This window comes from Chlorocebus sabaeus, chromosome 2, assembly GCF_047675955.1.
Source record: "Chlorocebus sabaeus isolate Y175 chromosome 2, mChlSab1.0.hap1, whole genome shotgun sequence".
Lineage (NCBI taxonomy): Eukaryota > Metazoa > Chordata > Mammalia > Primates > Cercopithecidae > Chlorocebus > Chlorocebus sabaeus.
Window position 1 is genome coordinate 18,720,106 of NC_132905.1, and position 23,635 is coordinate 18,743,740.

The 23,635-nt window shown below is 44.6% G+C and overlaps 1 long non-coding RNA gene across 1 annotated transcript; it reads right to left on the reverse strand.

Annotated features, from left to right (window-relative positions):
- Positions 1-1,624: 1,624 nt before the first annotated feature.
- Positions 1,625-22,956, reverse strand: LOC140710252 (uncharacterized). The gene is made up of 4 exons (XR_012091203.1): positions 22,297-22,956; positions 20,159-20,384; positions 2,390-2,611; positions 1,625-1,963 (listed from the first exon to the last, which is right to left on the reverse strand). It is a non-coding gene; the product is annotated as an uncharacterized lncRNA (long non-coding RNA).
- Positions 22,957-23,635: the final 679 nt, after the last annotated feature.

The following is a 23,635-nucleotide window of genomic DNA, read 5'->3' on the forward strand; positions in this document are numbered from 1 at the left end:
TGGGCTCTTAATTTACACAATCTTCCTCCCAAAGGATGAAGCCTTTGGGTCTGTTGCATATGCCCGGGTTCTGCCATTTATCTGCTGTTATGGGTTGAACTGTGTCCTCCCAAAAAAACTACTGGAGTGGTAACCCCCAGGTCCCTCCGAATGTGACCTTATTTGGAGATGGGCTCTTTACAGAGGTAATCAAGTTAAGATGAGGTCATCAGCATGGGCCCTAATCCAATATGACTGGTGTCTTTAAAAAGGGGACAGACAGGAGAACACTATGTGAAGATTGGATTTACGTGACCACAAGTCAAGGAACTTCCAGAAGCCAGGAAAGAGGCCTGGAACAGATCCTTCCCCAGCTTCTTCAGAGGGAATGCAGCCCTGTGGACACCCTGATCTCACACTTCTGGCCTCCAGAATTTAAGAGAGTAAATTCCAGTTGTCTAAACCAGTCAGTCTGTAGTCCTTTTTTCTAGTTGCCCCAGGAAAACAACATGCCAGTTACGTGACATCACCATGCTTCCATATCCCCCTCTGTAAACTGGGGACAATAAGGCACCTTCCTTCACAGGATTCTTGGGAATTAAATGAAATAATGCATGTAAAAGGCTAAGCATGGAGCCTGCTACATGGCTAGTGTCCACTAAATGGGTAGTTGTTATTGCTGTAACTGAAATAACAGACCACCACCACCACCCCACAACACACACACATACACACATATAACTTTAGGGAAGGGGATTTCTTGGATAAGCAGACAATTGACCCTCATGCTCCTTCCCTTTTCCTTCAGAGGGTCCAGGAGAACAACCTACCCGTAAATCTGACCTGGCCCAAAAGTTTAAAAAAAAAAAAAAAAAAAAAAGGCTTTAATGTTGAAACATCACTCAGGTTTTTGTGTTAAGAGGTAGGTGTTCTTGGGGAGGCTGAGGCGGGCAGATCATGAGGTCAGGAGATCGAGACCATCCTGGCTAACACGGTGAAAGCCCATCTCTACTAAAAATACAAAAAAATTAGACGGGCGTGGTGGCGGGCGCCTGTAGTCCCGGCTACTCGGGAGGCTGAGGTAGGAAAATGGCGTGAACCTGGGAGGCGGAGCTTGCAATGAGCTGAGATTGTACCACTGCACTCCAGCCTGGGCAACAGAGCGAGACTCCATCTCAAAGAAAACAAAAAAAGGAGGTAGGTGTTGTAATGGGTTTTCTTCTTACAACTGGTAGAGCCCAGTCTGATGGCAGGAAAAGTGGTGATGATGCTGTTCTGCAAAATATTGGGAAGTATCACCCAATATTAATATTCTTAGTTGCAAACAACAGGATCCAATCCAGTTCATTTAATTGGAAAATGAATGTATTTAAATATTGTATAAGGCCGGAGAGACAAAGCCTGAACCTACACAGACAAGAAAAAAAATCCAACATCACGGGGAGCATGGGGGATTCTTTCATGAAATCCCCCCCTGCCACCACCGCTTGGCAGCACTGATGCTCAGAACCGGACGCCAGAAACTCCACCCCTGCCATCCCCAAAGAACCCAGTGAGGGGGTGGAGGGTAGAGGATGAAGGTGAGGATGTAGTGAGAATGAGGGCTAGGGTCAGAGAGTCCTGGATTCAAACCCTCAGCCTGTCATCCGTCCTGGGCAAAGGAGATGTGCTCATGCCCTCCTTTATTCATTCTTTACACAAATATTTACAGACTGCCTCCTTTGTGCCAGGCACTGTGCTAAGTGCTGGGGATAACGTGATGAAAGAACAAAGGAATGTGGTTTGTGCTCTTGTGGTACTCAGTTTATCAAATACAGTGCTGAAACAAGCCCATGGGGACAGGAAGGAGGCAGAGTTCTGCCGTGAAGGAGAGGGTTGAGGAGGAAGCAGAGAAGGTGCTGCACTATTTCAGAAGGCAGCCACAGGCCCTGTGTGGGGCATCCTCAGACATCAGCATCTCAAGGCAGCACAGGTGACAGGCTCTCTGCAAAGAGAAAGGAATTTGTTAATTGTCATTGCTGAAGCCCTTGACTTGGACACTGTGCAGCTGGCAGATCCTAGACCCTCCAGAAATGAGCACCCCTGGTCCTCCCTGCAGTCAAGGTGACAGACAAGAAGGCAGTGAGTTTGCCTTGCCTGGGTGGTGGTGGCTCAGGAGCACTGCAGACTCACTCTGCAAGGTGGCTGCCTCAGTGTTCCCATCTGAAAAAGGGGAACAGGTAAGACGGCTCAGATTATTTCAGAGGTGCTTCTAGCAGTGACCTCCTGCCAAGTGGGCTTTTGGAAAATGTGTTAAGTCTGTAGTTTCACAGGACACATCGCCACTTCCTCCTCGGAAGGCAGCGAGAGCCTCAGCATCAGAGGAGGGACACTGTGCAGGTGCAAGGGGTGTAGGGCCTGTGAACTCTACCTCTTTGCCTCAGATCTTCCCTCCAGACCTGCTCCTCGCCTTGCCCCATGCCCTGGGGTCCTGGCTGTCTCCCACAGCAGATCCTGGCTCACTCCTGCTTCTCCAGGAAGTGGTTCTCCTTCCTTCTGCAGAGGCCATACCCAAAGGTCTTGCAGATTCTGGAGCTGGTGTTGAAGAAGGACCTGGGAAGGAAGGGCTCCAGGTAGAAGGTAGGTGACAGGGCTACCTAGACACAGGAGGGTCAACTAAGAGGATGGTCATCACAGAGGTCTACACAGCAAGCAGCAGAAACAACCAGCATGGCCAAGTGCAGTGGCTCACACCTGTAATCTCAGCACTTTGGGAAGCTGAGGTGGGTGGATCACCTGAGGTCAGGAGTTCAAGACCAGCCTGACCAACATGGAGAAATCCTGTCTCTACTAAAAATACAAAAACTAACCGGGTGTGGTGGCATGTGTCTGTAGTCCCAGCTACTCAGGAGGCTGAGGCAGGAGAATTGCTTGAACCTGGGAGGCGGAGTTTGCAGTGAGCTGAGATCATGCTACTACACTACAGCCTGGGCAACCGATTGAGACTTCATCTCAAAAAAAAAAAAAAAAAAAAAAGGTAAAATACCTTGATGAATATTTAAGATTGGAATTTAAGTCTCTGCAATTATTCAATGTCTTCATTCAGCCACAGACTTCTTCACCTCTTTAGTAAACCATCAGGTAAACAGAGGGGGAAAAAAACCCTAGTGAAACGAGAAGATTTGCATTGATGTGGAAGGTGTTCTCTTTTTGAAGCTAGAAATCACATTCTGGTAGATGATTAACACTTTAACTTGACCTTGAAGTCCCTGGAATGACTCATATTTAGATCCAAAGCTCTTGGACTGAGCAGGGTTGAGTTAGGGTGCAGAGAACAAGGCAGGACTGTGCAGGTGCAAGGTTGGACCCTGTCTTTATTTTAAATGTTTATATTTTGTTCATGGACTTTTAAAATTAATTTTAATTTTTTAAACCATTGCATTAGAATGCAATTTATCTTGATGGCTGAGTTTTTTGACTTCTTAAATTCTGTGTCCAAGACCTCATTAATCTCACCCTTGTCCTGAGGTGAAGCCCTGTCCCTTGGGGGTGGATGAATGCGCTGGATCTTTTGCTGAGAGCAGATTTGATGGAGACCCAGAAGGAGGGTAACACCAGAGCCCTGAGGAGGGAAGAGTGGGTGCCACAGAGTAGAAATCATTAGGAAAGGGAAGGCTGTGGTTCCTGAGGGCAGCCTCGCCTGCTGCGTAGCTCCACCTGGGGTTGCTACTCTTCCCTCTTCACCTTCTGATGATCCAACCAATGAGTTCCTGTACATTTAGAGCTCTAAAGTAGAATGATTTATCTGTTTCCTTTGAGTTGTACGAGTTGGAAATCTTTACTTGTTTAATACTTTTTTTATTTTCTAAGTTTTCTATCATGAGCATATATTACTGCATTTAGGTATCAGGAAACAGCAAAGGAAAGACATTTAATTACTTATGTAAAGAACAGAATCATCTTCAACAGAGCAAAGCATTCTTACCACTCAAGAGACCTGAGACAGACTGAGGGAACAACACATATACGCAGGCCTTCAGTGTTTGCCTGGACTGGTGCAGTAGCCTACTCACTCAGCCACAGACTTCTTCATGTCTCTGTCTCCACCCTTGGTCCCCTACAGGCCACTCTCCACACTGCAGCCTGAGGGATCCTGTGACAATTTGAATCAGATCATGATGTTCCTGTCATTTCCCATCTCTCTTCCAAAGCCTAAGTTTTTATACAGTCCTACAAGTCTTGTCCCCACAGCCTCTCTGACCGCATCATCTTCCACTCCCCCACCCCACCACTCAGCCCCAGCCACACTGGCCTCATCGCTGCTGTGCAAACACATCAGGCACAGTCTTCCTGAGGGCTTTGCACTAACGACGTCTTCTTCTTGTATTGCTCTTCTCCCGGCTGGTCATGATGCTCACTTACTTTCTACAGGTTCTGCTCTTTGACAGGTCTACATAAAAGAGCAGCACCTCCTTTACCCCCATGACTCCCTCTCCCCTTCCACTACTTTGTCTTCAAAATGCTTGTCATGACCCACATATTATCTCCTTATTTTTCAATTGCCTGCCTCCCCCAGAGGGTAGGGTCCTTTGCTGTGTTTTCTTTACAGCTATGTGTTCATGGAGAATGATGCCTTGTAGGTACTTGGCAAATATTTGTCAAATGAATTAATCTGCTCAGACTCATTGGTGCTGGGGATGGTGCTGCAGTCATTGAATAGGATGAGGATAATTAAGTTCCTTAGAAAAATGTGTATTTGACCATGGGGCACCTCCTTATTAGGAATCTAGCTCTAACATGCAGCACTCTCATGCTGTGAGATTCACCAGGCTGAAGACACTCAAAGATCTGGAGAGGATAGTAGTTGAGACATAGGAGAGTAAGGGCTTGGAGTTATTACTAATATCCCAACAGCCTGAGAGAAGCACGCCTTGGCCCTCGAGCAAACCTCCAGCAAATTCTCAGAATACAGAACAAGTTTCTTGCTCTCTGCCTACAGGTGCCTCAGGCAGCTCGGCTGTTCCAGATCCTTCTGATTAATTTTTAGAATGGGGAAATAAATCATGATTTCACATTGGATTTTTTTTCCTTGGAGGAAGGAGGTAGGTAGACAAAGTCTTTGAGAATAAGACATTTTAGTAAAAAATGAGCAAAGAATCTGTGTGGCAGGCATCCCTACTGCACAGATGAGGAAACTAAGAATGAGTAACTTACTCAAACCACACAGCTAGTAAGTGGTGGAGCCAGGACAAGATACCATTAAGCCACAACTCAATCATTGAAGAATCTGGCTTCTACAGGGAATTCTTTCTTTCTTTCTTTCCTTCTTTCTTTCTTTCTTTCTTTCTTTCTTTCTCTCTCTTTCTTTCCTTCCTTCCTTCCTTCTTTCTCTTTTTCTTTCTTTCTTTCTCTTTCTTTCTTTCTTTCTTTCTTTCTTTCTTTCTTTCTTTCTTTCTTCCTTCCTTCCTTCCTTCCTTCCTTCCTTCCTTCCTTCCTTCCTTCCTCCTTTCTTCCTTCTTTCTTCTTTCTTCTTCTTTCTTTCTTTCTTTCTTTCTTTCTTTCTTTCTTTCTTTCTTTCTTTCCTTCCTTCCTTCCTTCCTTCCTTCCTTCCTTCCTTCCTTCTGTCTTTTTTGCAGATGGAGTTTCAGTTATGTGGCCCAGACTGGAGTGCAATGGCACAATCTTGGCTCACTGCAACCTCTGCCTCCTAGGTTCAAGCGATTCTCCTGCCTCAGTCTCCCAAGTAGCTGGGATTACAGACATGCACCACTACACCTGGCTAATTTTTGTATTATTAGTAGAGATAGGGTTTCACCATGTTGGCTAGGGTGTTCTCGAACTCCTGACCTCAGTTGATCCACCCGCTTTGGCCTCCCGAATTGCTGGGATTACAGCTGTGAGCCACCGCACCCGGCCAGAGAATTCTTAAAATACAGATAACTGGTAAGGGTCTTGGGGAGGAACTACCTAAACTCATTTCTCCCCTGTTCCTGGGCCTCACCTTAGCCACCAAAGAACAGGGATAAGTGAGTCGGGAGAGCTTTTTCCTAATACCGAATACGGGGTATTGTCAGAGGCATTTGAATCAGAGTGACTCCGTTTTGAATAGGAGCTGGGCCAAATAAGCCTGAGACCTGCTGGGCTGCTTTCCCAGGAGGTTGGGCATTCTAAATCACAGAATGAGATAGGAGGTCGGCGCAAGGTACAGGCCACAAAGACCTTGCTGATAAAACAGGTGGCAGTAAAGAAGCCGGCCAAAACCCACCAAAACCAAGATGGCAACAAAAGTGACCTCTAGTCGTCCTCACTGCTCATGATATGCTGATTATAATGCATTAGCATGCTAAAAGACACTCCCACCAGCACCGTGACACTTTACAAATGCCAACATAATGTCAAGAAGTTACCCTATATGATCTAAGAAGGGGAGGAACCCTCAATTCCAGGAACTGCTTACCCTTTTCCCGGAATACTCACGAATAATCCACCCCTTGTTTAGCAAATAATCAAGAAATAATGATAAAAATAGCCAACCAGCAGCCCTCAGGGCTGTTCTACCTATGGAGTAGCCACTCTTTCATTCTTTTACTTTCTTAATAAATTTGCTTTCACTTTACTCTATGGACTCACCCTGAATTATTTCTTGCATGAGGTCCAAGAACCCTCTTTTGGGGTTTGGATTGGGACCTCTTTCCAGTAACAGTATCTTTTCCAACACCAACAAATTCTCCAACACCAACTAGGTGTCTACAAATTAATTCACTTCTGACACTAATTCCTGAGTTAGCACTGTAAACCAAAAGTATCTGAAACAAGTCTCAATTTTGGAGTTTATTTTGCCAAGGTTAAGGACGTGCCTGTGGCACAGTCTCAGGGGAGGTCCTGATGACGTGTGCCCAAGGCGGTCGGCCTACAACTTGATTTTATACATTTTAGGGGGACATAAGACATCAATCAATACATATAAGATGTATAATGGTTTGGCTCAGAAAGATGGGAGGGGCTTCCAGATCGCAGGTGGATTCAAAGATTTTTTGATTGGCAATTGGTTATTATCTAAAGATCTGGAATCAATAGAAAGGAATGTCTGGGTTAGGTAAGGGGTTGTGGAGACCAAGGTTTCATCACACAGATTAAGACTCCAGGTAGCAGGCTTCGAAGAGAATAGGTTGTAAACGCTTCTTATTATTTTATTTTATTTTATTTTATTTTGAGACGGAGTCTTGCTCTGTCGCCCAGGGTGGAGTGCAGTGGCCGGATCTCAGCTCACTGCAAGCTCCGCCTCCCAGGTTTACGCCATTCTCCTGCCTCAGCCTCCTGAGTAGCTGGGACTACAGGCGCCCGCCACTACGCCCGGCTAGTTTTTTGTATTTTTAGTAGAGACGGGGTTTCACAGTGTTAGCCAGGATGGTCTCGATCTCCTGACCTCGTGATCCGCCCGTCTCGGCCTCCCAAAGTGCTGGGATTACAGGCTTGAGCCACCGCGCCCGGCCGTAAACGCTTCTTATAAGCTTAAGTTCTATGTTAGTGTTAATGTCCAACTCCCCATTTCCATCATGGCCTAAACTAGTTTTACAGGTTAACTTTGAAATGCCTTTGGCCAAGAAGAGGGGTCCATTCAGATGGGTAGGGGGCTTAGAATTTTATTTTTGGTTTACAGCACAGACCTCACAGATTAAGGGCTCAATCCCACAAGACCTGCTCTCACTTCAGATACAAATTGCAAATTCCAGGAGTCACTCACACTTCTGACTGATTGACTATGTAAATTTCAGTGTTCCACAATCCCCCCTCAAGTTGGATAACTCACTAGAATGACTCTCAGAACTCAGGAAAGCATTTTACTTACTATTGTAAACCAAAAATAAAATTCGAAATCCCCCAGTCGATGGAGTGCAGCCCCCTTCCCAGCCAAGGGGATTCCAAAGAAACCTGAAAAACTAGTTCAGGCCACGATGGGAAGGGGGGATTGGACACGCCACATTGCACTCACCTCCCTTTGGAATTCAGGCACAACTGACCAGCAGTAACATTAAAACAGAGATCTTAAGACTAACAAAACAGACTAGCAATAGGATACCAAATTTCAGCCTCACTCTGGTACAGTACCACATGTCAGAGAGCAGGACCTGAAAGAAATCAAAGTATTTGACCCTAAAATATATTTATTTGACATATTTTTGAAATAGCCCTGCAAAACTGTCTCTTGCAGGGAAAATCTACATTCTGGAGAGAATCCCCTTCCCTTTGCAGGTTGTTTGCCTGATTCAGGTGAGAATTAACTAAGAGTCTAGCACTTTTTTAAGTCTGATAAGAAGCATTTACCATCTATTGTCTCTGAAGCCTGCTACCTAGAGGCTTCATCTGCGTAATACGAACCTTGGTCTCTATGACCCCTTATCTTAATCCAGACACTCCCTTCTATGCCTTCTGTGGATTCCAGGTCTTTAAATAAACTCCCAACCAATTACCAGCCAGAAAATATTTGAATCCACCTACGACCTGGAAGCACCCCCACCCCATGCTTCCAGTTATCCCACTTTCCTGGGCCAAAGCAATGTACATCTTACTTGTACTGACTGATGTCTTACATCTCCCTAAAATGTATAAAACCAAGCTATAGCCTGACCACCTTGGGCACGTGTTCTCAGGGCCTCTTGGGGCTGTGTCACAGGCCATTGGTCACTCATATTTGGCTCAGAATAGATCTCTTCAAATATTTTACAGAGTTGGACTCTTTTCATCAACATAAATGTGCATATGCCTGCGAACTGCCTGGCATCTTCTTGAAATGCAGATTCTGATTCAGCAGGTCTGGGGGATAAGATGCTGTGTCTCCAACAGGTGCTCCCCCATGTCCATGGAAAGAGTTAAACTCTGTAAATATTTGAAGAGATTTATTCCGAGCCAAATATGAGTAACCACAGCCCGGGACACAGACCTCAAGAGATCCGGAGAATGTGTGCCCAACATGGTTGGGATTCAGCAAGACAGGAGACTTGAATCAAGTACATTTAAGAAATACATTGGTTTGGTCCGGAAAGGTGGGACAACTGGAGTGGGGGGACGGGGTTTCCAGGTAGCAGGCTTCAGAGAGAATAGATTGTACATGCTTCTTATTGGGCTTAAGGTCTGTGTTGATGTTAATGCCGGAGAGTCTAACGAGGCATGCCCGACCCCCACTTCCTGTCATGGCCTGAATCAGTCTTTGAGGTTAAATTTTAGGAGTGCCCTGGCTGAGGAGGAAGCTCATTTAGATGGTTGTGGTGGCGGGTGAGGGATGAGGGGAGCTTAGAATTTTATTTTTGGTTTATATTCTCCTGCTTCTGGCCAAGAATTGCCAGAGGCAACATCAATGGCCAGCAAATCTTCGTTATGTCCCATAGTGTTGCTGGGATGCCATGGCTGCCTGCCCCCGGTCCATCCTGTTCCTCAATGGGATTCCCTATGGATAAGGGACCAAGAGTCAAAAGACTTACACCAGCCGGGTGCAGAGGCTCACGCCTGTAATCCCAGCACTTTGGGAGGCCGAGGCGGGTGGATCACGTAAGGTGAGCAGTTCAAGACCAGCCTGGCCAACATGGTGAAATCCTGTCTCTACTATAAATACAAAAACTTAGCCAGGCGTGGTGCAGGTGCCTGTAATCCCAGCTACTTGTGAGACTGAAGCAGGAGAATCGCTTGAACCTAGGAGGTGGAGTTTGCAGTGAGCCAAGATCATGCCATTGCACTCCAGCCTGGGTGACAAGAGGAAAACTCCGTCTAAGAAAAAAAAAGTATCTGTGGATTAGAACAGGAAAGGGAACCTATTCCATCCAATAGGGCACCAACTAAAGATATGAAGAAAAATTATAATCTGGTACTCTCTAGAGGATTATTGCAGCCAAGAAATAATACATGATTCAGTCTCACTCAAAAAAAAATTTAGGGCTGAAATCTAGTATCAAGTGTTACACTTTTCCTTTGAAACAATTTCTCTTTCTCTAGCCCCTTTTTATCTATTAAAGAGAAATTATAGTAAGACCGATCTGTGTGCAAAGTGAGTTTTAGTCTTATATACTTGACCTGATTATTGCATAAAATGCAGCAGGCAGTGATTGGCTATATAGGCCCCTTTTTAGTTGCTTTGCTGGAACTTTACTTAAACATGCTATGGCTAATTTTTGTACAATACCCATTTTCATAAGATATTTAGGTAAAGGGATTACAAGTACCTTACATAAAGCCTGTTTAAACACCTTAAATTTCATAATTCTATTAACCTGTACATTTTATGTTCTGGTCCTAGGAACTATTTTTTTCCTACCCCCAGACCATTTTACCTTTCCTGGTTCCCAGCAGGGAGTGGCATCTGTAAGACCCATGAGGGATGGCAAGTTGAGAAGCCTTCTCAAACAGTTGTATGATTCTGTGGGAGGGGCACCCATGTAAAAGGGGCCCCCTAAACCCCCAAATTTACCATGACCTGGGTAATAGGCTCATTCAGTGGGAGGATATCCCCGTCATCATACAGCCAGTCCCACACGGCTCTCATATTTATGTGGATAAATGCCACTGTAAGATCTGTTCGCCGTGAGAAGAGAACTGCCCAACTCTCCCTGTAAAATGCCAAGTGGAGCCCCCCAGATGAAGCGGTTGATATGCTTCTCATAATTCCAGAGAATTCCTGAGAACTCTCAAGAATAAGCTCCTGTGCATTTGGCTCACATACACTCATCAGTGATCGCCCTGTAGAGAACTGTGGGGCCTGCATCAACCCAAACGATCTCTTAAATTTTGTAGCATTTAAAATGAAGGATTTTTGTCATTAAAGTAGTGATTTTTGCAATAAATTACACAAAAGGCTTCTCAAGAAGCTGATGATACCAATCTACAAACTGGAATAATTCCTTTATATTATTCCTTGTAGCTATAATTGGTACTTGGTTTTGCCATTCCCCCACATCGACTGTCTTCTTGGGAACCACAGGTCTCAGAGTTAACTTGGTTGTAGGAATAGGAGGAAGCCAGAGGGGTAGCGGGAAATCAGGCATGAAAAGCCCCAGGCCCCACCTGCACCTCCCTCCTGAGCCCAGGACTAATTTCAGAGAGCAGAGACCGAACCTCCTTTGCCTATCATATCCCTGGGAGCCACCTCTGAATCAGCCACCACTGAATCAGCCACCACTGCACTTGGAAAGGGTAGGACTCATGCCAAAGATGGGACACCATGCCGACATTATCTTGAGACCCAAACCCACATTATCTTGTGGCAGAGGCAAGACCACCACGGTTTCATGGTCCTACGAAACTGATGCACCTGGTGAGCCCCAGAAACGCAGCACACAAGGAGTTTCAGAAGCTGCCATTCCCATGTCTGACCACGCGAGGGCGGCGAATCCTCAGATTGGGCCGCTCCCTCAGGCGGAGCTGTCCTGAACTTAGACCCAGGGAAGCCGTGAAAATCCACTGGGCGTCCCAGGGCAGCACTGCCCTGGGAGCTGCAACTCGAAAGCATCTGCCCCTGGCCCAGAGAGCTCGGGGCCAGGCCGTGTTACGCAGCTGGAAAGCGTGGACCCTTTGGCGGCGTGGGATAGGGCGAGTTTGCCCGCAGAGCCAGCAGCTCGCCCCCGCCTGAAATTCCAATTCTCAGGGACGGGGATGGTGACACCTGAGGAAATTCCTCAGCTACAAAGCATCATGTTTCACCTTCTTGAGCCAATTTCTTCTGTAAAAGGGAAATGGTACTGGCATTCATAAGATTTTGCAGGCTCAAAGCAGAAAATCATTAGGAAAACACTTTGCAAACTGTAGAGAACATTGCAAATGTTATATATCAGGGTTTTAAAGAAAACTTTTAAATATTCTCTTTATTTGGAGAAAGAGGTAGGAAAATTCTGGAGATATAGTAACGAACAAAATGTACCAGGTGTCTGGCAAAATCTGTCCCTGTATTTCTTTTTGAAATTGACTTGAATTTTATTTCCATTCTTAGTTGTTTAATATTTTCCTTAATTTCAAAATTACTCATTCTCCATGCTACAGCCAGTGCGATCTTTTAAAAAAGGAAATATGATCTACAACTACATGTAATCAACGGATGAACATCATAAACATAACGTTGAGTTAAAAACCCAGATAGAAAACAGCACCTGCTGCATGACTGCGTTTACACAGAAAGTACAACAGGCAAATAGTTAGAAGTCAAGATAGTGGTTACTCTAGGGTAATGAGTGGAGGGGGTGCTGGTAATGTCCTATAAAATTCATTGGGTTATACATTTATGCACTCTTTTCTGTATACATTATATTACACCTCAGTGAAAAGTAAATATTGTATGGGGGAAGGAAGGGAAGCTAATTGTGTCTCCACCAGCCTAAAAGCGTTCAGTCGATTCTGATTCTTCTGAATGTGAAATTTGTACTCCTTTACCCAGGTCCACCTGGTGTCGCTGGCTTCATCACCCGTGGGCTTACCATGGCCACACGGGTCCTCTTTCAGGCCCTCCTGTCACCCTGTCTCATGCTGACCAGTTCTGGCCACAAGGCTGCCTCTTCCATCACTGGGAGCTCCTCCCCACATGGAGCTGTTCCCGCCACCTGGAACGTCTTCCCTCCACATCCCTGCCAGCTCCTTCTGCTCAGCCTAGAGGTCACTTTCTCACAGAAGCTGTCCCTGTGCCTGTATCTAAATTGCACCCTCACAATGACACAAAGATGTGAATCATAAACACTAAGGATTCCAAAATGGGGGAGGGAGGGGAGCAAAGGTCGAAAAACTACCTGTTGGGTACTATGTTCACTGCTTGGGCGATGGTATCATTAGAAGCCCAAACCTTAACATCGTGCAATATACCCGTGTAACAAACTTGCACACATACTCTCTGAATCTAAAGGAATTTTTAAAATAAGCAAATGAATTGTACCCTCTTAGTTCTCTCTGAGTACCCTCTTTTTATAACACCATAATTGGTATTTATGGGATGATTATGCTTCATTATTTGGCAAATGACCTCACCAGCTAGACTCTAAATCAAAAAGGGCTGGGACTGGATCTGACGTATTCTCAGTTGTACCAGCAGCACCTAGCACAGCGTCTCACGTAAATGATACTTATTTGTGGTTTAGCTTAACTAATACAACGAAAAAAACCTTTGGGGAGGGGATGGCATTCAATCAACAGGAAAAAAAAAACAAAAAAACAATGATATGTTTTTTAAGAAAAAGAGAAACAAAATGTTAACAGGTATTGTATTAGTGTTGTAAGAACATGGGCGTTCTTTTTCTTTCTTTAATACAACCTATTTAATCTCTTATGTTATCTTTATGATTAAGAAAATAAAAAACTTTAAAAATATTTTTGTACTGTTTAAAAATAAGTTTTCATTTAAAACATAGATTTCTGGGTGTATTAGTCCATTCTCCATGGTATAAAGAACTTGCATGGTATAAAGAATTCTCCTGCTATAAAGAACTACCTGACGCCAGGCACGGTGGCTCACGCCTATAATCCCAGCACTTTGGGAGGCTGAGAGGAGCGGATTATCTGAGGTCAGGGGTTCAAGACCAGCCTGACCAATGTGGAGAAACCCCATATCTACTAAAAATACAAAATTAGCTGGGCATGGTGGCACATGCCTGTAATCCCAGCTACTCTGGAGGCTGAGGCAGGAGAATCGCTTGAACCTGGGAGGCAGAGGTTGCAGTGAGCTGAGATCGCGCCATTGCACTTCAGCCTGAGCAACAAGACCAAAACTCCGTCTCAAAAAATAAAAATAAAAAAAATAACAAAACAAAACAAAACAAACCTACCAGAGACTGGGTAATTTATAAAGAAGAGGTTTAATTGGCTCACGGTTCTGCCAGCTGTACAGGTAGCATAGCTGGGGAGGCCTCAAGAAACTTTCAATCATGGTGGAAGGCAAAGGGGAAGCAGACATGTCTTACATGGCAGGAGTGGGAGAAAGAGAGAGCGGGGAGGTGCCATACACTTTTAAACAATCAAATATCATGAGATCTCACTATCAGGAGAACAGCAAGGGGGAAATCTGCCCCCATGATCCAACCAGCTCCCACCAGGCCCCATCTCCGATATTGGGGATTACAATTTGACATGAGATTTGGGTGGCAACACAAATCCAAACAATATCACTGAGTAAAGTGCAGATGGCAGGATAGTTATACGACAGAATGTTAATTCTCCGATTTCTATTGAATTGGAGAGGAGAAAAAAAAAACAGGCAAAAAAAAAAAAAAAAAAAAAAAAAAAAAATCAGCAGCAGTAAACCACCATGGGAAACAGTAGAACCTCATTCCATAAACTTCAAAAAGCAGTAGCAACAGAAAAATATAGAATATCCTGACGTGGGCCGGGCGCGGTGGCTCACGCCTGTAATCCCAGCACTTTGGGAGGCCGAGGCGGGTGAATCACAAGGTCAGGAGATCGAGACCATGGTGAAACCCCGTCTCTACTAAAAATAGAAAAAATTAGCCGGGCGTGGTGGCGGGCGCCTGTAGTCCCAGCTACTTGGGAGGCTGAGGCAGGAGAATGGCGTGAACCCGGGAGGCGGAGCGTGCAGTGAGCCGAGATTGCGCCACTGCACTCCGGCCTGGGCGACAGAGCGAGACTCCGTCTCCAAAAACAAAACAAAACAAAACAAAACAAAAAAAAGAATATCCTGATGTGTTTCATCACGGGTCCTATCCCCAACTGCTCTGTCCCAGAAGAGGTACAGGAGAAACAGGAAATAATACAAAAGTCCTGAAAATTCTCACCAGTTGTTCCAGTTAGCTGCCTAAGAGGATCCATACTTAGTGGCATAAAACAACAACTATTTTCTGATGCACGTGGATTCTCTAGGTCTGTAATTCAGGCAGGGTTTAGTTGGAGAATTCTTTTGCTTCTTGTGGCCATGTCTGAGGTCATTTTGTGGTACCCAGCTGGACTGGGCTGGGTTGGGCTGGACTGGAGGACCCAGGATGGCTTCAATCACATGTTTAGGGCCTTGGCAGAAAGGCTAAACTAAAAGGCTAAACTCAGCTGGGACTGTTGACCAGTGTCCACTGCATGTTCTTTTCAGCAGTGGCCTCTGGGTAGTCAGACTTTTCACATGGACATCAGCATCCCCCAGAGCCAGCATCCCAAGAGTGCAAGATGGAAGCACAGCCTTTTTTGACCTAGCCTCAGAAATCACACAGCATCTCTTCCACTACATTCTGCTGATCATGATGGAGTCAGCAAGGTTAGCCCAGATTCAAAGAGGGGATTGACCCCAATTCACAATGGGACAAGACCCAGAAAAATTGCAGACATGTTTTTAAACTGAGACAGAGTAGTTAAAATTTTTCCTATATGTAAAATATAATAACTTCCTCCAAGACGCCCCCGACCTACCCCTGCTGCCCTACTTCCCACTAAAAAAAAGAAAAAAAGAAAAAAAATCGTGGCCTTGTGCAGTGGTTTATGCCTGTAATCCCAGCACTTTGGGAGGCTGAGGTGGGAGGATCACTTGCATCCAGGAGTTCGAGACCAGCCTGGGCAACATAGCAAGACCCTATCTCTACAAAAAATAAAAAATTAGCCAGTCATGGTGCCACACACCTGTAGTAGTCCCAGATACTCAAGAGGCTGAGGTGGGAGGATTGCTTGAGCCTGGAAGGTCAAAACTGCAGTGAGCCGTGATCATGCCACTGCACTCCAGCCTGGGTGACAGAGTGAGTTTGTCTCAAACAACAAACAAACAAACACACACCTCATCCTATTTTGACATCAAACTCAGCTCCAGTTTCTGGAGCTTATCTACATCAAGTCTAGCTGCAAAGAGGCGTCTTGGGGTCTGTTCCATGGGTAGAGTTTCTCTCCATCTGAAAACCTGTGAATTAAAGAGACATGCTTCTGCCTCACATGCTCCCAACCTGCAATGGCGAGATTGGCACAGGAAACTACTACGTTCACTACTGTTTTAAAAGGGGAAGTTCAGAGCAATCACTGAGCCCTGGCAATTCTGAAATTGAATTGTGTACCTGTTGCCAGAGGTTCAGTCCTATTGCCTGGGTTCTTGGCTCCACTCTGATTCATACTTGCTTTTCCATAAGAAATGGCTCTTGTTTACAACTGAGTAGGCTTCTTGTTCTGTGTCTTAACAGAATACCTGAAACTGGGTAATTTATTAAAAACCAATTTTATTTCCCACAGTTCTGTAGGCTGGGAAGTCCAAGGTCAAGGGGATGCACCTGGTGAAAGCCTTCTTGCTGATGGGGACCCTCTGCAGAGTCCTGAGGCAGTTCAGGACATCACATGATGAGGGGGCTGAGCATGCTAAATTATGTCTGTCTTCATCTTATAAAGTCACCAGTCCCACTCCTGTGACAATCCATTAATCCATTTATCCGTGAATGGATTAATCCATTCATGAGCCAACCACCTCTTAAAGACCCCACTTCTCAGTACTGCCACATTAGGGATTAAATTTTAATATGAGTTTTGGAGAGGAGTGTTAGAAAACTGCATGCAAAAAGTCAAGATGAATCCCCAGAAAATTCAAGTCCCTTGTTACTACCCAAGCGCTTAGAATCTCAGCAGAGATAAAAAGTCCACCAAGGCTTGCCATTCCCCAAGGCTCAAATTTCTAATTGATTGACTGATCCAAAGCTCCAGGGAAACTTTCTCATAAATGGAATAACCCGTCACCAGAGGAAGCCATCTGTGGTTCCGGGAATTTAAGAAAATCTCCAGAGAGCAGAGCCCAGACAGCCCATCATAGTCAAGAGACATCTCTAATAGCATTCCTTTCTTCCCTCAACTCCATAACTTTAGGCTCCACAGAAGTGTACAGAAGCAACTTCAGACTGCAATTTGGGGATAGGGGATGGGAATAACAATAACAATAACAATAGAGCTCAGATATGGTGAGAAGGAAACCAAAGAGAATATATTGACACCAATTAGAATAAGCAAAAGGACAGGGCAGAGTTGCCCAAACTGAGCATGAGGAAGATGAAGGGAAATGACAGAGTAGCTATGCACCATACCACATGCAGTTATAAGGAAGAAAGAAAATAAAGCAGGGATGGAGGGGAGAAAGGAAAAAAAGAAGAAATTTAAAAAGGAAAGGACATTGGAGAAAGGAAATAGACACAAAGAACTCAATTCGGAAGAAAATCTGAGAAGAGGAAAAATTTCCAGGAGGGCTTTTAGCTTAAAAAACAAAAACTTTAATAAAATAAGACATTAGGCTGGGCTCAGTGGTTCAGTGGTTCACACCTGTAATCCCAGTTTGGGAGGCCAAGGTGGGAGGATTGCTTGAGGCTAGGTGTTTAAAACCACCCTGGGCAACATAACAAGATTTCATTTCTGAAAATAAATAAATAAATAAATAAATATTTTAAAATAAATAAAAACGTAAAAGACCCTTAAAATGAGTATTAAAGAAATAAATTGAAGATCTAGGTAACACCACTAAAAAAAAATTGCAAATAAATTGAAAATATCAAGGAAGAAACAAGTCAGAGCTACAAATCAATTTACTAGCATAGAATTAAAGTTGGGGATAGTAAATACCAATAGCCTGGGCCAGGCATGGTGGCTCATGCCTGTAATCCCAGCACTTTGGTTGGCCAAGGTGGGTGGATCACCTGAGGTCAGGAGTTTGAGACCAGCCTGGCCAACATGGTGAAACCCCATCTCTACTAAAAATACAAAAATTAGCCAGGCATGGTGGCGTGCACCTGTCATCCCAGCTACTACGGAGGCTGAGGTGGGAGAATCACTTGAACCCAGGAGGCAGAGGTTGCAGTGAGCCAAGATTGCAACACTGCACTCCAGCCTGGGCACCAGAGAGAGACTCCATCTTAAATAAATAAATAAATCTCAATAGCCTAGAAAGAGGAAAAAAAAGTCAAATTATTTTTTAAAATATTAGTTTATCATGTGTCAGATATTAATTATTGACATTAATTTAAGTATTTTAAATATAGATATATGTTGACTATATTAATGAACACTATCCTATAAGATAGTATTGGGGAAAGGGTTAACTCAGCAGGCCTGGGTTGTTATAACCCTACACATTCCTAGAAAGGTATGTTTTCAGGACTGATCTTTGGCCTCCTCCTGGGAACTGAGCTCATAGACTCTTCTGGATGATGAAAGTGAAAGTTTTTTGCATGCCTGAGGCCTTGGGCCACACTGTACCAGTTAGTCCACATAGTGTACACTAGCAATGATTTATGGTGAATGCCCCCTTTTTCTCTGGGGGTCTGGAGCTTTGTTAACTGAGGTAGGTCATGCAGGCAGTGTATGCCTATGAATGATCCTCAGCAAAAAGCTGAGATGCCCAGGCCTGGGTAAGCTTGCCTGGTTGACAACACTTTGCATGTGTTGTCATGCATCATTGTTGGAGGGACTAAGCATATCCTCTGCTACTCTCTAGGGAGGAGACACTCACAAGTTTGCTCCTGGTTTCCTCCAGACTTCATCCTATGCATATTTTCTCTTTGTTAATTTTCTTCCATATCTTTTTGCTGTAAACTTACATATAACAACAATTTTATTCTGTATTTTTTTTTTCTGTAAACTTAAGTGTAACAAGTATAAACTTAAGTCCTATGAATCCTTTTAGAGAATTAACCTGAGTGTGGTGTTGGGGACTCCAAACACAGGTAGTTTCCACTATTATCTCCAAATAGAAACTGTAGTTACATAGATATTAAATGCCTTGTGCAAAGTCATGCTGATATTGAATGGCAAAGCTGGAATTCAAATTATCTGACTCCAGTGCCCATGGTTCTAACAACTACTTACAAGTGAAGATAATCTGACATAATTGATGTCTCTTCAATAGAAAAGTCCACAATTGAAACAGAAAACTTATTCAAAGATATAATACAGGAAAATTTCCCTTTTAAAAAACATGCAGCCTGAAAAAGCACTCCTTTTCCAAAATGATGCAGAATGATATTAAAATATTGTTAAGTTACTGAAACTTGAGGATAAGCAATGATATTTTTAGATATTCATGTAGGGAAAAATGTCACCTTTAAGAGAGAAAAACATTCAGGCTGCACTATAACAACATTCACTGGCAGAATTCAGTGAAGCTAAGTCCACAATTGTCCTGGAGAAAGGAAAATATGATCTAGGATTTTTTTAGCCCATAAAATTGTCCTTCAAGTATAAAGAACATATGCAAAAATTCAGGGAAAACAATATCCATAAACTCTTCATTTTTGTAGAATTATTTTTGTTAATCTAACAAAATGTTGATGAGGTTACTGATAGTTGCTTTATATGATAGAGCATTAATATCCAATATGGTAGCCACTGACCATACGCAACTATTGAGCACATGAGGTATGGCTAATATTAATTGTTATATGCTATAAATGTTAAAGTATATACCAGATTTCAAAGACTTAATACAAAGAAAAGTAAAATATTGCATTAGTTTTTATTTCATATTAATGATATATTGAAATGATATTTTAGATATACTGCACTCAGTTAAATAAACTATAATTAAATTAATTTTACCTCTTTTTTTTCTTTTTTCTTTTCTTTTCTTTTTTTCTTTTTGTGAGACAGGGTCTCCTTCCCTGTCACTCAGGCTGGAGTGCAGTGGCAGAGTCTCAGCTCACTATTAGCCTCAACTTCCCCAGCTCAGATGATCCTCCCACCTCAGCCTCCCAAGTAGCTGAAACTACAGGCACATACCAGCACACCCAGCTAATTTTTTGTTTTCAGTAGAGACAGGGTTTTGCCATGTTGCCCAGGCTGGTCTCAAATCCCTGAACTCAAGTGATCTGCCCACTTCAGCCTCTCAAAGTGCTGGGATTACAGGCATGAACCACTGTGCCTGGCCCCTATTTTTACTTTTTAGAATAGCTACTGGGAAATTTAAAATTCGATGTGTGGTTTGTATTATATTTCTGTTGCACAGCACCATAGTAGACTTTGGGGAGAGATTTCACTTGTTTGTACTATTTAGTTTAGTTTGATCTTTTAAAATAAGTATGGTTATTCATATAAAACAATAAACTCATTATTCCTAAATTGAATAAATAAACCAATGGACAAAGAGCTATGCTTTCTCCCCTGGGATGTTGAGACAACTAGCTGGGAGGCTCTGGATGGGAACCAATAACAAAAGAATGGAGAACAGCTGTTCATTGTCCAGCCCACTCCCTTTACAGATAGGAAAACTGAGACCCCAAAGGTCACTTACCACTCTAAAATCTCATGGACTCAAGTGTGCGGTAGATGAGGCTGAAGACTGGCATTTCAGATGAGGCAGGAATACTGACTTAGGGGACATTCTCAGTAGCTCCCACGAGCCCCTCTAAGGTATGTGGCACCACCTCCAGACGAGGAGTCCACTTCATCCCGGCTCATGCCTCTTGCCCAGTGTGCTTCCTCTTCCAAGAAATCAAAAACAAGATACTTTCTTTGGCCTATGGAAATAGGGACACTTTTTTTCTGCAGGTATAAGTTCCAGCCTCCCAGCCCTGGCTTAGAACTCTCAGCCCTTGGCACCATGGAGCTCAGCAGCTTCTGTGCCCTGCTTTGCCATCTGCCTGGTGGGCATGACCAGCTCAGAAAATACCCCAAGTGAGCTGAGGTGTTATTGGGAAAGAGGACCCTGAGACCCATAGCCTATGGGACAGGGCTGACTCCAACAGGCTACCCGATCACTTTCACCTCAGGGGGAATCCAAGGCCCAGATATTGAAAGGGCTCACCTGTGGTCACCATTCAGTCTGGGGGAAGACCTGGGGCCAGACCTCCCAGATGCCAGTTTGATTTAATTAAATCTTCACCAAATTATATTATTATTATTATTATTATTATTATTATTATTATTATTTAGAGATGGAGTCTCGCTCTGTCACCCAGGCTGGAGTGCAGTGGCCTGATCTCGGCTCACTGCAACCTCCACCTCCCGGATTCAAGCAATTCTCCTGCCTCAGCCTCCCGAGTAGCTGGGACTATAGGCACCCGCCATCACGCCCGGCCAATTTTTGTATTTTTAGTAGACGCAGGGTTTCACCATGTTGGCTAGGTTGGTCTCGAACTCCTGACCTCAAATGATCCACCCACCTTGGCTTCCCAAAGTGCTGGGAGTGGCGTGAGCCACCACGCCCGACCCAAATTTTTATTATAAACCCAACATATATTTTTGTCTTAAAAAGACAAACAATACATAAATTGTTATAAAGTTAAAAGTGAGTTCCCTGTTTTACATAGTCTTATTCCAAAAAGTACCCATTGTTAGAATGCTTAGGAGAGAAAGTAAGTTTTCATACTACTTTAAAAATAAGACCAAGTTCTTAAGCTTGGCTACACATTGGTATCACTTGAAGACTCTGTGAGTCCCACCTTAAATTCTGATGTAACTGGTTTGGGTAAAGTGTGGGCATCAGGATTTTTTCAGTTCCCCAGGTGAATCTAACATGCTAGGTTAGCAATTTGAAATAGGGTATGGCCAGGGAAAACCTCACTGATAACTTAATAGTGGAGGTGGTAGAAAGGGGTGGGATTCTGGATTTATTCTGAAGGTACGGTGCAAACAGGATGTGAGAGAGAACCAAGGATGACTCAAAGGTATTTGACCTGGGTGCCTGGAAAGATACGAGTTACCTTTAACAGAGATGAGGCGACTATGGATGGGCACGTTTGGGGTGGGGTGGAGCACATCAGCTTGGGTTTGGAGATATTCAATTTGAGATGTCTTGAGACATCCAAATGGAGTAAGCAAGTAGACAGTTAGGTAAATGAATCCAAGATCCGGGAGGAGGTCTGATCTAGAAATATGTGGGTGTTGCCAGAGCATAGGTTACATGTGGCGTGGTAGTGGAGGCTGTTTCTAGGTACTGACAGGACTGCGGGTATAAAATAGAACCAGGCCACAACTCTGTGCTCTTCTGACTTGGCAGACACTCCATGCTATGCATGCTGCATCCCACGCTAGGCACACTACACAGACCACTTAGCTTTGTGTATCTACCCACCTGCGTTCCTGTCTCATTTACAGTCTGCTTCTTTACTGCTTTGGAAGTAAACTCAAGTAAAAGCACCTTGAACAAATTGCCTTTGCCCATGGTCTAGACTAGCTCACCACCTTTCCTTCCTACATATGCACACACACCACCCGCATGTGCTGAGGGCTCCTAAAACCCTTCAAGGAGCCTACACAGCCCATCTATGCTGGCTACAGACACCGGTACCACTGTGTTAAGACTGCTGCACTCACACATGTGGAGCTTCTAGAGTGCCCCTTGCTCATCCCTATCTTGGATCCCAGATCCCAAACCAGAATAGCCCATACCCAGTTAACACATTTAGCATTCGCTGATTGAGAACTCACATGTCCTGAGATGGGTCAAGTCTTAATGAAAGACAGAACCTGTGCCTCCAGGAAGCACACCATCTGGTGGAAGTGAAGGGACAGCAGCCAGGACAAGGAACATGTGCAAGTCCAAGGCAATCTGAAAACAGCAGGCGTGGGGCATGGACAGCAGCCTGGCACGTCAAGGGAAACTTCCTGGAGGGAGCAAATTCTCTTATCTGGTGTGTGTGTGTGTGTGTGTGTGTGTGTGTGTGTGTGTGAGAGAGAGAGAGAGAGAGAGAGAGAGAGAGAGAGAGAGAGAGAGAGAGTGATGGAGTGCAGTGGCGCAATCCTGGTTCACTGCAACCTCTGCCTCCCGGGTTCAAGTGATTCTCCTGCCTCAGCCTCCTGAGTAGCTGGGACTACAGACGTGCGCCACCAGGCCAGCTAAATTTTTTTTTGTATTTTTAGTAGAGATGGGGTTTCACCATGTTGGCCAGGATGGTCTTGATTTCTTAACCTCGTGATCCGCCCACCTCGGCTTCCCAAAGTGCTGGGATTACAGGCATGAGCCACTGCGCCCGGCCAGCCTCATCTGGTTTTGTAAGAGGGAACCAGGCAGTGGAGAGGTGTGCATGGTTGGTGGAATAGGGCATTCTAGGCCAAACCACTATGATGGGAGAACTGAGTGGGGTGGGAGGTGGGGGGAACTGCAAATAACACACAGTTGATGCCAAGTGTGCCAGAGGAAAAGATAGAAGATGAGGGCAGTGGGAGGCACCCGCCTAAAGGCTTGTTTTATAGGAATCCAGGGTTATGTAACCAGCAAAGGAGGTGGGCGGGGCGGGCTTCAATCCAATGAGCCTGGCTTCAAAGCCTGGGGTGGTCTGAGGACGGCGCACAGCACGAGCTCCTGAGGAGCCTGCTAAAAAGTCAAAGGCTGAGCCATACCCAGACCAACTGAATTAGTAGGATCTGGACCCTAGGAACCTACATCATTTTCACAGGTGCCCCCAGTGACTCTGATGCACACTACAGTTAGAGACCCACCACCCAGAGCTCTCCCGCCCCTCCACTCTACCCTTGCTGATGGGGACTGGCTCTCAAGGCCCCCAAGAAGTAGGATGATTCATTTCCACGGTCATGGATTATGCTTTCAGAAACACTCCCAAACCACCCAGGGAGTTCTGGGAATCACAATCAGATGGGGATGGGGAGGACGGGGGAGCAAATCAGGAGAAGAAATTTCCAGCCAGGTGGGAGGAGGTAGGGTTTTCTTTTTGTTTTGTTTTCTGTTTTGTGGAGAGGGTTGCGGGCATAGGGCAGGAGGTACTGTTCAGGTACCCAGCAAACAATCCCCAGTCCCCAGCTCTTCCCA